This window comes from Panthera onca, chromosome A2 (assembly GCF_046562875.1).
Source record: "Panthera onca isolate mPanOnc1 chromosome A2, mPanOnc1 haplotype 2, whole genome shotgun sequence".
Taxonomy (NCBI): domain Eukaryota; kingdom Metazoa; phylum Chordata; class Mammalia; order Carnivora; family Felidae; genus Panthera; species Panthera onca.
In genome coordinates this window covers 73,712,181-73,726,238 of record NC_138340.1, presented here as the reverse complement: position 1 = coordinate 73,726,238, position 14,058 = coordinate 73,712,181, and the positions used below count along the sequence as shown (strand labels likewise).

At 40.8% G+C, this 14,058-nt stretch overlaps 1 protein-coding gene across 3 annotated transcripts in view; it reads left to right on the top strand.

Annotated features, from left to right (window-relative positions):
• SUGCT (succinyl-CoA:glutarate-CoA transferase) overlaps positions 1-14,058 on the top strand; it is a 755,607-nt gene that overhangs the window by 255,378 nt on the left and 486,171 nt on the right. The window lies entirely within an intron of this gene.

Here is a 14,058-nt window from a genome sequence, read left to right as displayed (position 1 = left end):
CCCCCCAAAATGAATGGTGCTGACTTACCTCTGTGGTCTGCTTTTTCAAATATTTATTTATTTTTGAGAGAGAGGGAGACAGAGCATGAGTGGGGAGGGACAGAGAGAAAGGGAGACACAGAATCTGAAGCAGGCTTCAGGCTCTAAGCTGTCAGCACAGAGCCCGACGTTGGGCTTGAACCCATGACTGTGAGATCATAATCTGAGCTGAAGTCAGATACTTAACCAACTGAGCCACCCAGGTGCCCTTGGTCTGATTTCTTTTCCACAGAAATCGGAGCTCCATAACTTGGACAAATAGGACCATGGCTATTGGTAATGCTGAGGCAAAGGCAGAGAATAATTGGATAGAACTGAGAGCATATGTACTTTTTTTTGTTTTTTGTTTTTGTTTTTTGGAGTTCTTCAGCTGAACAACAGAAAGCAGAAAACTATTTGAGCGGCTATTCACAACTCTCCTGTGGATGGTACTTTCTAGTTTGATAGGAGAGAAGTTAATTTGTTCCGTGCAATGGATGCCTTAGGATTAGGCATTAGGGGCATTAAGATTTACTTTTCTTGCTGAACCTTTAGGAGTGGTGAGCATTAATACCATTTATCTGGTCCTGTTGCCCTGTGAAATAATCAGAACTGTGATTTACATTTGGCTTCTCATCTATTAAAGGAGGATGATAATAGTACCTACCCCGTGGGGCTATTAAAGATTTAAAGGAATTAATACACAGAAAGTCCCCAGAACACAGCCTGGCACTCAGTAGGTGCCGTGTAAGGAGATCATGTTAATGCGTTCTGGTGCTGTGCTAAGTACTTTACGTCTTTGTGCATTCTCATTTATGCTCCCCTAAACCTTCCTAAGATAGATATTATTATCCCCATTTCACAGAGAATGATAGGCTTAAAGAGTTTTTTACTTGCCCAGAGAAACAGCCTATGAGGGGATGAGTTGGAATTGGTTGCAAGTACAGAGAGAAGCATCCTCTTTGCAACTGTGAGGGGGAGAGGGGCTCGGGCTCACCTTATTGTATTGCTGAGTTATTGCATTGCTGAGTTTTGTTTGTACATGCCCGCACACACTCTTTGATTGAAAGTAGAATAATGAAGCAGAAATCCAATCAGAATGATCCCGATGTTCAGACTGAAAAAAATGAATCCGGTTAAGTCTGTTGAGTAAGAGGGTTTACACCTGGAATATATTTGTTTGAATCCCCCTTACGCACTACTGACAAATAGTCTGTAATTATAGGCATTTAATGAAGCAGGCTAGTGGGCATGTTGGTAATAGGTTACATTTTATTTTCCTTAGGGTGATTATAACAGGCTTAACGTATAATGAGAGAATTTTGGTTTTGGAATTGAAATGAATTTAAATACAAATCACTGGAAAAGCACAAGTCAGAACATGTGAACATTTTAAAAATTAGCAGATGTTCTTGTAGAACTTCACATTTTATATTTTCACATTATGCTCTGAAGTAAAATAAAAGCAGGATCTCCTATTATTTTGAGTGTGGATAATTCATAATGATTTAGTTATAAGGGATCTTTTTTCTTCTAGAAAAAGTCCTCCATGGTTCTCAGTATTCATGTTTTTACCAATTAAGAACTTAAGAAATATGTTTGACATGTTCCTTTATCCAGAGAAAAACTATGCTGCCCTGTCATCGTCAGACTTTCCCTCTTGTTATTGTTTTTTTTAAATGTTTATTTATTTTTGAGACAGAGAGAGACAGAGCATGAGCAGGGGAGGGGCAGAGAGACAGGGAGGCACAGAAGCTGAAGCAGGCTCCAGGCTCTGAGCTGTCAGCACAGAGCCCGACACGGGGCTTGAACTCACGAACCGTGAGATCATGACCTGAGCCGAAGTCGGACGCTTGACCGACTGAGCCACCCAGGCGCCCCACCTCTTGTTATTGTTTTAATATGTGTCAAGATAATTTCTTTTTGTAAGGAAGAGATATTTGTGAGCACTAGTAAGACTTTTTTTTTTTAATTTTTTTTTTAACGTTTATTTATTTTTGAGACAGAGAGAGACAGAGCATGAATGGGGGAGGGTCAGAGAGAGGGAGACACAGAATCTGAAACAGGCTCCAGGCTCTGAGCTGTCAGCACAGACCCCGATGCGGGGCTCGAACTCGCGGACCGCGAGATCATGACCTGAGCCGAAGTCGGCCGCTTAACCGACTGAGCCACCCAGGCGCCCCCTAGTAAGACTAACTTAAGTAGATAAAAATATCAAAGTATTTTTCAGATTCCTTTGCAAAAGTAAGACATTTGAATAATTATGGAGCACATTCATCAAGTTTGTGTTCTGGCTTTAAAATCAACAACAAATATTGATAATAATTAAAATTCCAATTTATTGGGTTTTACTCTGTGCCAGGTTATATCCTAAGCACCTTATATCATTAATATTTATTTATTCATTTGCTTATTTATTGATAGAGAACAAGCTCAAGAGAGGGGGAGGGGCAGAGGGAGAGGCAGAGAATCTTAAGCAGTCTCCATTCTCAGTGCAGAGCCTGATGCGGGCATGACCCCACAACTGTGAGATCATGACCCGACCCTAAATCGAGAGTCGGACACCCAACCGACTGAGCCACCCAGGTGCCCCTATCTCATTAATTCTTAATGACAAAGCAATAAGGTGAATATTATCCCCGGTGCCCCTATCTCATTAATTCTTAATGACAAAGCAATAAGGTGAATATTATCCCCACTGTCCACATGAAGGAGGTGAGAAATTAAAGAAGTTACATGATTTTCTCAGGTAAGAATGCTGACAAATGGTGCATCAGTGGTTGGAATCCAGATCTCTGTCATTAGCCAGTTTTCTCAACTACTGCATTATGATGTGAGTGACACAGAAGTGCACAGGTGATTATGGACATATTGAGGTAGACACTTCACCAAGCCTGAGTCCTAAGGTATATGAATGAGCTAAGGGTGTTTCTGGAGGAGACATGGGAGAGTAGAGAGGGAGAAGGAAGGAATTCCAGGTAGAGGATTCTGTAAGTCGAAGAACTGTTGCTGTTACTTGCAGTGTATTGGGAGTATTAAATGAGACAGGGGATGATGCCAGAGAGGTAAGGTCAAAATATTGGAGAATCTGTGTTGAAGAGCTTAAGCATGTTCTGATAGGATAGAGAGACCCTGACAGTTTTCAGGCAGATAACTGGCATGGTTATAACTGTGTTTTAGGTAAATCACTCTTGAATGGGTGAGGAGATGGTTTTAGTAGACAAAACTGAGGGAGGGAGTCCAGTTGCAGTCTTCTGAGGATGATGAAGACTTGGATTACGTCAGTGGTGCTAGGGGATCCATATAGGGTGTGATTAAGGTACATACTTGCAGTATTTAATGGTGCTTAGCTCTGGGTGATGAGAGAAATAAAGGGGTAAATACTAAGTGTCAGATTTCCATACTGCATAACTGGGTGGTTTGTAGAGTCACTAGTTAAGACTGAAAAAAATAGAGGAAGAGGATTAGGCAGAAGATAAAATGAGTTCAGTTTGGGACATGTTGGGTTTGATACAGCCAAACGTATTTTTCAATTTCAACAGAAATTGACTATATCAGTCTGACAGTGTGGGCAGCGATTTGAGGTAGAGAGGCTTAGGAATCACAAGCAGCTATGATAGGTGCAGCTATTATAGTAACTAAGATCATGGTGCAAGTGAGAATAGCGAGCTGTCAATGGGCCACTGGGGTACCTAGGTTGGGTGAAGAGAGGGGAACCTACTAAGGAGACAGAGCAAGAATAATCAGAGAGATGATGAAGCAACAGTGTGTGGCATCAGAGAAACAGAATTTCAGGAAAACAATAAACAGGTGTGGAGTGCTGGAGAGCAGTGTTATAAGGGTTGGAAAATGCCTATAGAATGAGGCAATGGAGGTAACAGGTGACTTTTGCAAGAAGAAATCTAGTACAATGGTGACAGTGGTTGACACAAATCATGACACATTGGGTTTAGACGTAAATGTTAGGCTGGGAATTAAGATGCCAAGAAAGTTCTCTTTTTGGTTGATTTAACAGGTTTCTAGGTTGTGGGGAAGGAGGCCACTGAGAGGGAAGGGTTAAAGATACAGGAGAGTTATGACCAATGTGCAGGACCCAGATGAGGCCCTGGGGCTGAGTTAAAGAGACGCAGACCTGGCATGGGATTACGAGGCCATTCCTTTCCTGAAGGAAGGAAGGAGAAGAATGAATATGGGTGTACTTACAGATCACTTACAGGTCCTGTATGTTAGTCCGGTGATAACACAGCTTGCTTGTTTCAGCCATCTGGAAGAAGGAAGTAATGACAATTCTTGAAAATAAATGTGGCGAGAGACGTAGAGAGGGGTAAAGCTTTATCACCTGTTTTGCAGTGCTGGAGTGAACAACAACAACAACAACAACAACAACAACAAACCCAAAGGATTGTGCTAGTATTGTGTCTTGGGTCCTGGTGACCACAATGTAGATGGTCACCCAGGGGACAAGCTATGAGTAGTTGACCTGGACTTTAAGCTTTGACTTTGGTGACTTTGTCTACAGGTGCTGAGACATTGCGTAGGAAGGGGGTAGTTCCTTTAGACCAGAGGTTTCCAAAAGTGATTGCTAGCAGGAGTCCCTGGGAGTGCTTTTAAGAAAAAATGATGCCAGTGTTACCCCCTTAGTTTCTGAGTTGACTGATTTTGGGTGGTACATGGTCATCAGTGTATTTTAAAAAATATTTTTAATGTTTGTTTATTTTTGAGAGAGAGAAAGAGAGAGCAGGGGAGGGGTAGAGAGAGGGGGACAGAAGAGCCAAAGCAGACTCCGTGCTGACAGCAGAGTGCCTGATGCAGGGCTTGAACTCATGAACCATGAGATTATGGCCTGAGCCAAAGTTGGAGGCTTAACTGACTGAGCCACCCAGGTGTTCCCATAGTCATCAATATTTTTTAAAGCTCAGTAGGTGGTTTGATGATGCAGCCAGGGTTGAGAACCACTGCTTTAGACCAGTGGTCAGCAAATGGTTCCTGTGAAGGGCCACACAGTAAATAGTTTGGGCTTTGTGGGCTCTAAAGTCTCTGTTTTAACTATTCAACTGTCCTAGCTCAAAAGAAGCCAAAGATAATACATCAATAAGTTAGCATGGCTGTATCCCAGTAAAATGGACACTGAATGTGAATTTCATATAATTTTCACATGTCACAAAATATTACTCTTCTTTTGATACCGACCCCACCCCTGACCAGCCATTTAAGAATGTGAAAACCGGGGCGCGTGGGTGGCTCAGTTGGTTGAGCGTCCGACTTCAGCTCAGGTCATGATCTCACAGTCTGTGAGTTCAAGCCCCGCATCAGTCTCTGTGCTGACAGCCTGCTTCGGATTCTGTGTCTCCCTCTCTCTTTGCCCCTCCCCTGCTCATGCTCTGTCTCTCTGTCTCAAAAATAAATAAAAACATTAAAAATTTTTTAAAAAAGAATATGAAAACCATTATCTCATTAGCTGTATTGGCATGGGCTGCAGTTTGCAGACTCCTGCTTTACACCCTCATTGCTCAAAGTGTGGTCCTGAACTAAGAACATTGGCATCACCTGGAAGGTAGTTAGAAGTGCAGAATTTTGAGCCTCAACCCAGTTCTCCCGAATCATAATCTGGATTTTAACAAGATTCTCAAGTGGTTTATATGCAGATTAAAGTCTGAGAGGGGCGCCTGGGTGGCTTGGTCGGGTGAGCGTCCGACTTCGGCTCAGGTCACGATCTCACGGTCCATGGGTTCGAGCCCCGCATCGTGCTCTGTGTTGACAGCTCAGAGCCTGGAGCCTGTTTCAGATTCTGTGTCTCCCTCTCTCTGTGACCCTCCCCCATTCATGCTCTGTCTCTCTCTGTCTCAAAAATAAATAAAAACGTTAACGTCTGAGAGTCATTAATCTGCTCTAAGCCATTCTACTCCCATTTCTACCCGGCTCAGAAAGTAGGGGAGCTCCTTCATTGGCCCCATTGTCTCAGTGATCTTTTAATGAAGTTAGAGAGCTTTTAAGGAGAATTCTGTGGCAAGAAGCTGTCATCCAGGTTTCTGAATTGCTTAACAATTCACATAGTCTGGCTTTAGGTCTTAGAACTTATAAGTGGAAAGTTGACATTCTGTTATGAAAATCAGAGCTTTAATTTATATTCTAGCACATATAGAGTATCTGTCTTCATATAGAACAAGCACACTTTGGGTTTTAGAGGCAGAACCAAATTTTTCCTTAAGAAAAACCTTAAATTTATTTAGTAGCCTCTAACAAGAACTTTTCTGAAACTCCAGAAAACTATATCCAAGAGCATGTAAAAGAGGTTTTATGGGAGGAAAACCATGGAAATCATGGACAAATATTTTTTTTAAATTTATTTATTTTGAGAGAGAGGGAGGGAGCGAGAGAGAACCCCAAGCAGGCTCTGTGTTGTCAGCACGGAGCCCGACATGGGGCTCGATCTCACAAATCGTGAGATCATGACCTAAACCGAAATTAGAGTCTGATGCTTAACATACTGAGCCACCCAGATGAGCCACCCAGCCAATATTCCATGGGGGAATATTAAATGTCTCAAGATTAGCTCATGCACTCATAGTGAGGCCATTACTGAAAGAAGTGAGCCCCACCTGTTTTGCCCTGCGTAGGGCAAAAGCAAATTACTTAGCAAATAATATTTCCTACTGAGACCCATTTCAGGTAAATTGGGAAGAACATGAAAAGTGGGACTCAAAACACCTCATCACAACTCTGAAGTGGGGAGGCTCTGAAAAGTATGAACTGATTTTTCTGATGCAGACGAACTCATGCCTTTGTGAGCTGGGCTAAGGCTGTGAGTGTATTTGCAGGTTGACAAAACAATTGTTAGTTTGATTGTCTACAACAGTCTTCAGGCTGAACTGAAGTATTTGTTCTGCAAGAAAAGAAACCATTTCCTTTTAGCTTCGGTTATAACACTTTCGCAGATTTGCTTCCCATTTGACTCTGGTAAGAGAAAGATTAATAGGGGAACTGTAGCAAGACTAAAATGTTAATTCCCCCAGGATGTGGAGAAAAACCACATGCATACAAATGTGTTTAACGTTGATTTCCCACGTTATTTACTTTGGCTAATTTCCTTTTAAACTCACATATATGTGTAGGTTTGGACACCTGTTGAAGAGAATATTAAGCCTTGACTGATTTTGTTCATTCATCTTTTTTTTTTTATTACCTTGATCCAACTCTTTTGCAAAACGGTAACCAACACTTCTTTCTTTAAACACCATTTGGACAAACAGAGATAAAAAAGATCACAGACTTTTAAACTTTTATGCTATCTTTATATGACCGTAAGGGAATGACCTCCTCTGACTTCCTACATTTCCTTTCAACAAGTTTGATAGTGCGGAAATTTTAAAATATGAATACTAACCTGGTATTAGAAAATGATATGCTGCTGATTGGCCTTCCCGCCAGAGACACTGATGTCATGCCACTTTTAGGAGTTGAAAGCTCCGATAATAAATTACTGAAATGGTTAAAAGTTCATGCAGAGTGGTGTTTTCCCGCCATATCCCCCCGTATAGCTCTGTGATGTGTACATTATGCTTCAGCCAAATCAGACTGTTTCTCAGAGGAGCGTGCATTTTTCTGTGGTTGGAGCTTTGCTTATAATATTCTCTATATTTAGAAAGCCCTCTAGCCACCTTTTACTGACAAAATCCCATCCATCCTTCAAAACTCTGCTCACAAGCCCCCTCCTTCACATATCCTTCCTGATCCTGCCAACTGGATGTGATATTTATCTCCGTTGAGCCCTCAAAGCACTTTGTATGTACCTCTCTTATGGCACTTAGCTCATTCTGCCTTATGTTTTAGTTATTTGTGACCTTGATTTCTTTCCTTTGCTAGGCAGCTGGAGAGCAGGGACTATGTCTTCTTTATTCCTGAAACTCTTGAAAGTTAATGCTCCTGTTTCCACAAGATCATTCTTGAGGAGTCTAAAGACAGAGACTGGTCAGAAAAAGGACAGATTATATCAAGCAGAAGTTTCTTTTGTCTTTTGGATGATGTTGATCAAAAGGGAAAATATTATATTTAATACAGGAATTGGATCTGTTGTTAGATGTAGAAATACAATAGTTTAAGTGGGTGAATGAAGAGGCATGTGGAGACTGTAGAGAAATCCAGGAGATAATGGGAGACAGAAGAATGTTGGGGTTCTTGTGATCGCAGAGGTGAGATACCTTGAAATCTCAGCCTGTGTAACTGAGACTGTTGACGTCAACCCTCCTGCCCCCATGCTGCTTGCATCTACTTCTGAGTTCTCCTGCAGTGTGTGGTCCCTGAAAGCTTCCCACCTCAAGCATTTGTGTCTCTCTGTGTCTCTGCCAGACACACTTCTGTTTACTTCTTTGTCATAGGTGACTGCTTCACCCACATATAGGCTAGCTCAGAAATGCCAGGGAACTCATGCCTCCCTGGGCAACCCTCCACCAGTGAGGGATGACTGTCAGTGTTTTCACATTCTATCTGGTCTCTTCCTGGATGTGACAATTCTGAGGTATATTGTATGTGGTTTGCCAGAAGGGCCCCAGTGGGATTGAGTCTCAGCCTGCCACAGCAATAATCTGATCATTATCTCATTTTTTTTTATTGGCTTTTCTTCCTTTCCTGATTTCACTTTTATTTCTCCCTAACTTGTGCTTCCCGCGATCACACAGCAAACGAGGTCTTCCTTTGGGTTAACCTATCCTGAGACATTCTGACCAAGTAGAACTGAGGTCTTAGAAAAGAATAAATTACTTCCATGATGAGGTCCAATCTTTATATTAATAATGTAATCAGTGTATTATACTATTACAATGTAATAGTGTATATACATTATATTAATAATGTAATCAGTGACAGTAGCCACAGATAAAATATACACAGGGTAATCAGAGTGGGAAAAATGTGGCTTAGTTTGCATCATTTTGGAAAAGGATTTTTGTAGGGGTCTAGGAAGAATTTGTACAATGAACGAAGGATGGACTCATAAAGGGATGGCCTGGGGTTGTAGACAACAGTTGATTGTATTGAGCCTTCATGCTCAAAAACAAAATGTGTACCATATAGTTCTCATATCTCCTGTTGCATTTTGCCATAATCAGTATAAATAAAATATACATTTTATACATCTATGCTGAACAAATCTGCCATGTCTGATTGCATTCCACTGCTATTTTAATGATGAGATTGAATCCAGAAGTATAATGGATGAATCTACATTGTCAGGCTCTTACATTGGGAAGAGGTTTACAGAGGATTGACTTTGATTCACCAGTTAGAGATTAAAAAAAAATTACCACATTACATTTATTTCTCACACATATGACAGGCTCTTATTTTTATATACTAATTTATATGTTATTTTACCCGTGCAAGATATATTTAGAGTCAACCTTCAAGGTAGAAAAAACAGCAGGAAAAGAATTCAAAAGTCTAACCCCTAGGGGGACTTAAGGTAAGAAAGAAGATACTAGAAAAAAAAATTAGACTCTTAGGTGATCAACCTACATTGGCTTAAGCCAAAAAAAGAATTTATTATTTCATATAATGGAATAGTCCAGGGATAGAACTACTCTCAGACTAGCATGATTCATGGTTCAACGTCCCTAGGTCATTTTTAGGCCCTGCACTTAATGGGGTAGTTCTATTCTCAGACTGTGTGACGGACCCCAGAGACTTGAGAGTCTCTTCACCACAAGAAAAAATAATACAGCAGAAAAGAGATTTCATACTCAAATTCGGGAATTGGACCTCACTGGCCTGACTTGGGTCATGTGTCCATCTCCAAACAGAGCTCATGTCAATGAAATGAGCACATTAGCTTATTTGACTTTCCACTTTCTAATCTGTATGCCATTTGTGTCTTTTTCTTGATTTACTGCTCTGTCTAGTTCCTCCCGTACAATGTTGCATAGAAAGCAGGGATCCCAGCTTTTTCCTGATATTAGAGAAAAATGGTTTAGTGTTTTACACAAACTTCATGATAGTTGTAGGTTTTTTATAAGGCTTCATCTATCAGAGTGAGGAAGCCCTCTTCCATTCCTAGTTTACAGAGGATTTAAAAAAAATCATGAATTGGTGTTCAATTTTATTAAGTGCTTTTTCTGCATAAATAGAGATGATTATGTGGATGTTCTTCATTATCCCGTTAGTATGGTGAATTATGTCAATGGATCTCACCTTGATTCCTGGCATAAACGCTACAAAGTCATGACGTATTGGATAAGTTTTAAAAGTTGCTGAATTCAGTTGTGTGTGTGTGTGTGTGTGTGTGTGTATGTGTGTGTGTGTGTGTGTGTGTGTGTGTGTGCATGCACTTAATGTTTATGTCTACATTCTGGAATGATACTGGTTTGTTGCATTGTTTTTTGTAATATGTTTATCTGATTTTGATATCAGGGTAATGCTGGCCTCATAAAATGAGTTGGAAAGTGTTCCCTCTTCCTCTATTTACTGACAGAGTTTGTAAGAAGATTAACTTATTTTAATTCATGATCTTACCCTACTTCTCAAGGAGGAGAGTCAGTTTTACCGAAGTGTGTTCATTGACAATGGGAGAGGGATGGTTCCTCTGAAAAAAATGGAGGTCCTGTGGCTGCAAGAAAGAAGAGCGGAAGCTCTTTGATAGATTGAAGGTACAACAAATGACTATTATACCCAATGAGGCAGAACAAGGCTTCTCATCACCAAGACTAGATAAGATTCCCTGGGTTGGTGGGGCAGGAAGGAAAGAGTGGAATCGAATGAGGAGATAGGGCTCACAAGTAGGAGCAGAGTTAGTTTCTAAAGGTTGAGCAGTGCCCACTGTTATGGGAGACTCTTGGGAGCTAACTTGAGTCTTCATCTGAGAAGAATTTACTGATGCCTCACCTGTGGCAAGGATGTGAGGAGCTGTTCTTCTAATTGGCATTTGGTGAGGACCTAACCCCCTGTCAGCATGTTTTTCATTGACTTTCGACTGATGTGATACAGTTTTGTGCCTCCACATTTTGCTTACTTTCTACTCTGTTTACCTAAGTGACACCTTTCAGTGTCCTTGGATACTCACACCCCCTTCAACTCAATTCCTACAGATATAGAGTATGAACCCACACTCCAGAAAAGTGGTGGAGTATGAGGGGGAAAAGCTTCCCACCCCTGTAGTTGGATGGGTTTGAACAGAACTGGGTGGATCTCTGTGATACAAGTAATGGTCAAAAAAAGCTGCCCAACTGATCTGTCTGAAGTTGCTAAAATGCTCTTGTTTTACATCATTTTTTTCATCCTAATGTTAATCTATCTGTGATTGACCCCTTTCTTGTCAATCTTGAATTGATTCTTCTTAACTTCGGAGAGTAAGGAAAGATAACCAGCTGGTGCTTTTTCCTTCTGGACGAGCCTGCATGTCACAAAGCCATGCTTTTTAAAAATTGCAGTCTCTGTCTTCAAAAGGAGAGTTTCCCCTCATTACCAGCTGGTTTAAAAATCTTCTTGGGATTTTATTACACTAAACCTGAGAGATCGTTGTATGACAATAAAAGATGCAGTGGCAGGATGCTCATTTCACTTCGTCTTCCTAAGGGGTCTATTATATACCAGGTAAGCAACAGGGCTACACCTTGGGATGATTAGACAAAGACTCTGCCCTCTGGGTGCTCTGCAACCCTGTAGAGTAGAAGTGGTGGACACTGAAGACTGGATAAGAAAACGGAAGTGGAACAGCATGTGAGAGGCTGCTAATTTGTTAATTTATGCAGCACACTGTTAGTATCCAAGCAGAGAAGAGTCAGCCAAACTTGTGAGAGTTCTGGAAAGATAGGTTAAGGAACCCTTCATTCCTCTCCTCTCCACTCTTTGGGGTTTGTACTTCAATTTTGCAGTCTGGGAGTTGGCCATTCAGTTCATCTAAGGAGTGATTAAGCCCGGGGGAAAATGTACTCACAATGACCAAATTCTGATTTTAGCTCAAAACTAGTTTAATAACTTAAAATAGCAAATCCTTCTTCCTAGAAGGGAAGTTTACATAAGACCAGAAATAACGGGAGCTGTAAATCAAGACGAGAAAGCAACTTGGTGAATATATACTATTTGAATAAAGAAGGGTCCCTAAGGAAAAGCCTATCCCAACTATTAGAGTACTCTAGTCTACTTAGGGTTCCTTCGTCCTTAACCATGATCCCATTTCTTTCTGGTAATCTTTCAAAAATGCTCCAGGTTGCTCCCTGTAATATTTTTGGTTACAACAACTACCGTTTTTTTTTTTTTTTTTTTTTTCTGGATTTTTTTTTTAATTTTTTTTTATTTTTTAATATATGAAATTTATTGTCAAATTGGTTTCCATACAACACCCAGTGCTCATCCCAAAAGGTGCCCTCCTCAATACCCATCACCCACCCTGCCCTCCCTCCCACCCCCCATCAACCCTCAGTTTGTTCTCAGTTTTTAACAGTCTCTAATGCTTTGGCTCTCTCCCACTCTAACCTCTTTTTTTTTTTTTTTTCCTTCCCCTCCCCCATGGGTTTCTGTTATGTTTCTCAGGATCCACATAAGAGTGAAACCATATGGTATCTGTCTTTCTCTGTATGGCTTATTTCACTTAGCATCACACTCTCCAGTTCCATCCATGTTGCTACAAAAGGCCATATTTCATTTTTTCTCATTGCCACGTAGTATTCCATTGTGTATATAAACCACAATTTCTTTATCCATTCATCAGTTGATGGACATTTAGGCTCTTTCCATAATTTGGCTATTGTTGAGAGTGCCGCTATAAACATTGCGGTACAGGTGCCCCTATGCATCAGTACTCCTGTATCCCTTGGATAAATTCCTAGCAGTGCTATTGCTGGGTCATAGGGTAGGTCTATTTTTAATTTTCTGAGGAACCTCCACACTGCTTTCCAGAGCGGCTGCACCAATTTGCATTCCCACCAACAGTGCAAGAGGGTTCCTGTTTCTCCACATCCTCTCCAGCATCTATAGTCTCCTGATTTCTTCATTTTGGCCACTCTGACTGGTGTGAGGTGGTATCTGAGTGTGGTTTTGATTTGTATTTCCCTGATAAGGAGCGACGTTGAACATCTTTTCATGTGCCTGTTGGCCATCCGGATGTCTTCTTTAGAGAAGTGTCTATTCATGTTTTCTGCCCATTTCTTCACTGGGTTATTTGTTTTTCGGGTGTGGAGTTTGATGAGCTCTTTATAGATTTTGGATACTAGCCCTTTGTCCGATGTGTCATTTGCAAGTATCTTTTCCCATTCCGTTGGTTGCCTTTTAGTTTTGTTGGTTGTTTCCTTTGCTGTGCAGAAGCTTTTTATCTTCATAAGGTCCCAGTAATTCACTTTTGCTTTTAATTCCCTTGCCTTTGGGGATGTGCCGAGTAAGAGATTGCTACGGCTGAGGTCAGAGAGGTCTTTTCCTGCTTTCTCCTCTAAGGTTTTGATGGTTTCCTGTCTCACATTCAGGTCCTTTATCCATTTTGAGTTTATTTTTGTGAATGGTGTGAGAAAGTGGTCTAGTTTCAACCTTCTGCATGTTGCTGTCCAGTTCTCCCAGCACCATTTGTTAAATAGACTGTCTTTTTTCCATTGGATGTTCTTTCCTGCTTTGTCAAAGATGAGTTGGCCATACGTTTGTGGGTCTAGTTCTGGGGTTTCTATTCTATTCCATTGGTCTATGTGTCTGTTTTTATGCCAATACCATGCTGTCTTGATGATGACAGCTTTGTAGTAGAGGCTAAAGTCTGGGATTGTGATGCCTCCTGCTTTGGTCTTCTTCTTCAAAATTACTTTGGCTATTCGGGGCCTTTTGTGGTTCCATATGAATTTTAGGATTGCTTGTTCTAGTTTCGAGAAGAATGCTGGTGCAATTTTGATAGGGATTGCATTGAATGTGTAGATAGCTTTGGGTAGTATTGACATTTTGACAATATTTATTCTTCCAATCCATGAGCAGGGAATGTCTTTCCATTTCTTTATATCTTCTTCAATTACCTGCATAAGCTTTCTATAGTTTTCAGCATACAGATCTTTTACATCTTTGGTTAGATTTATTCCTAGG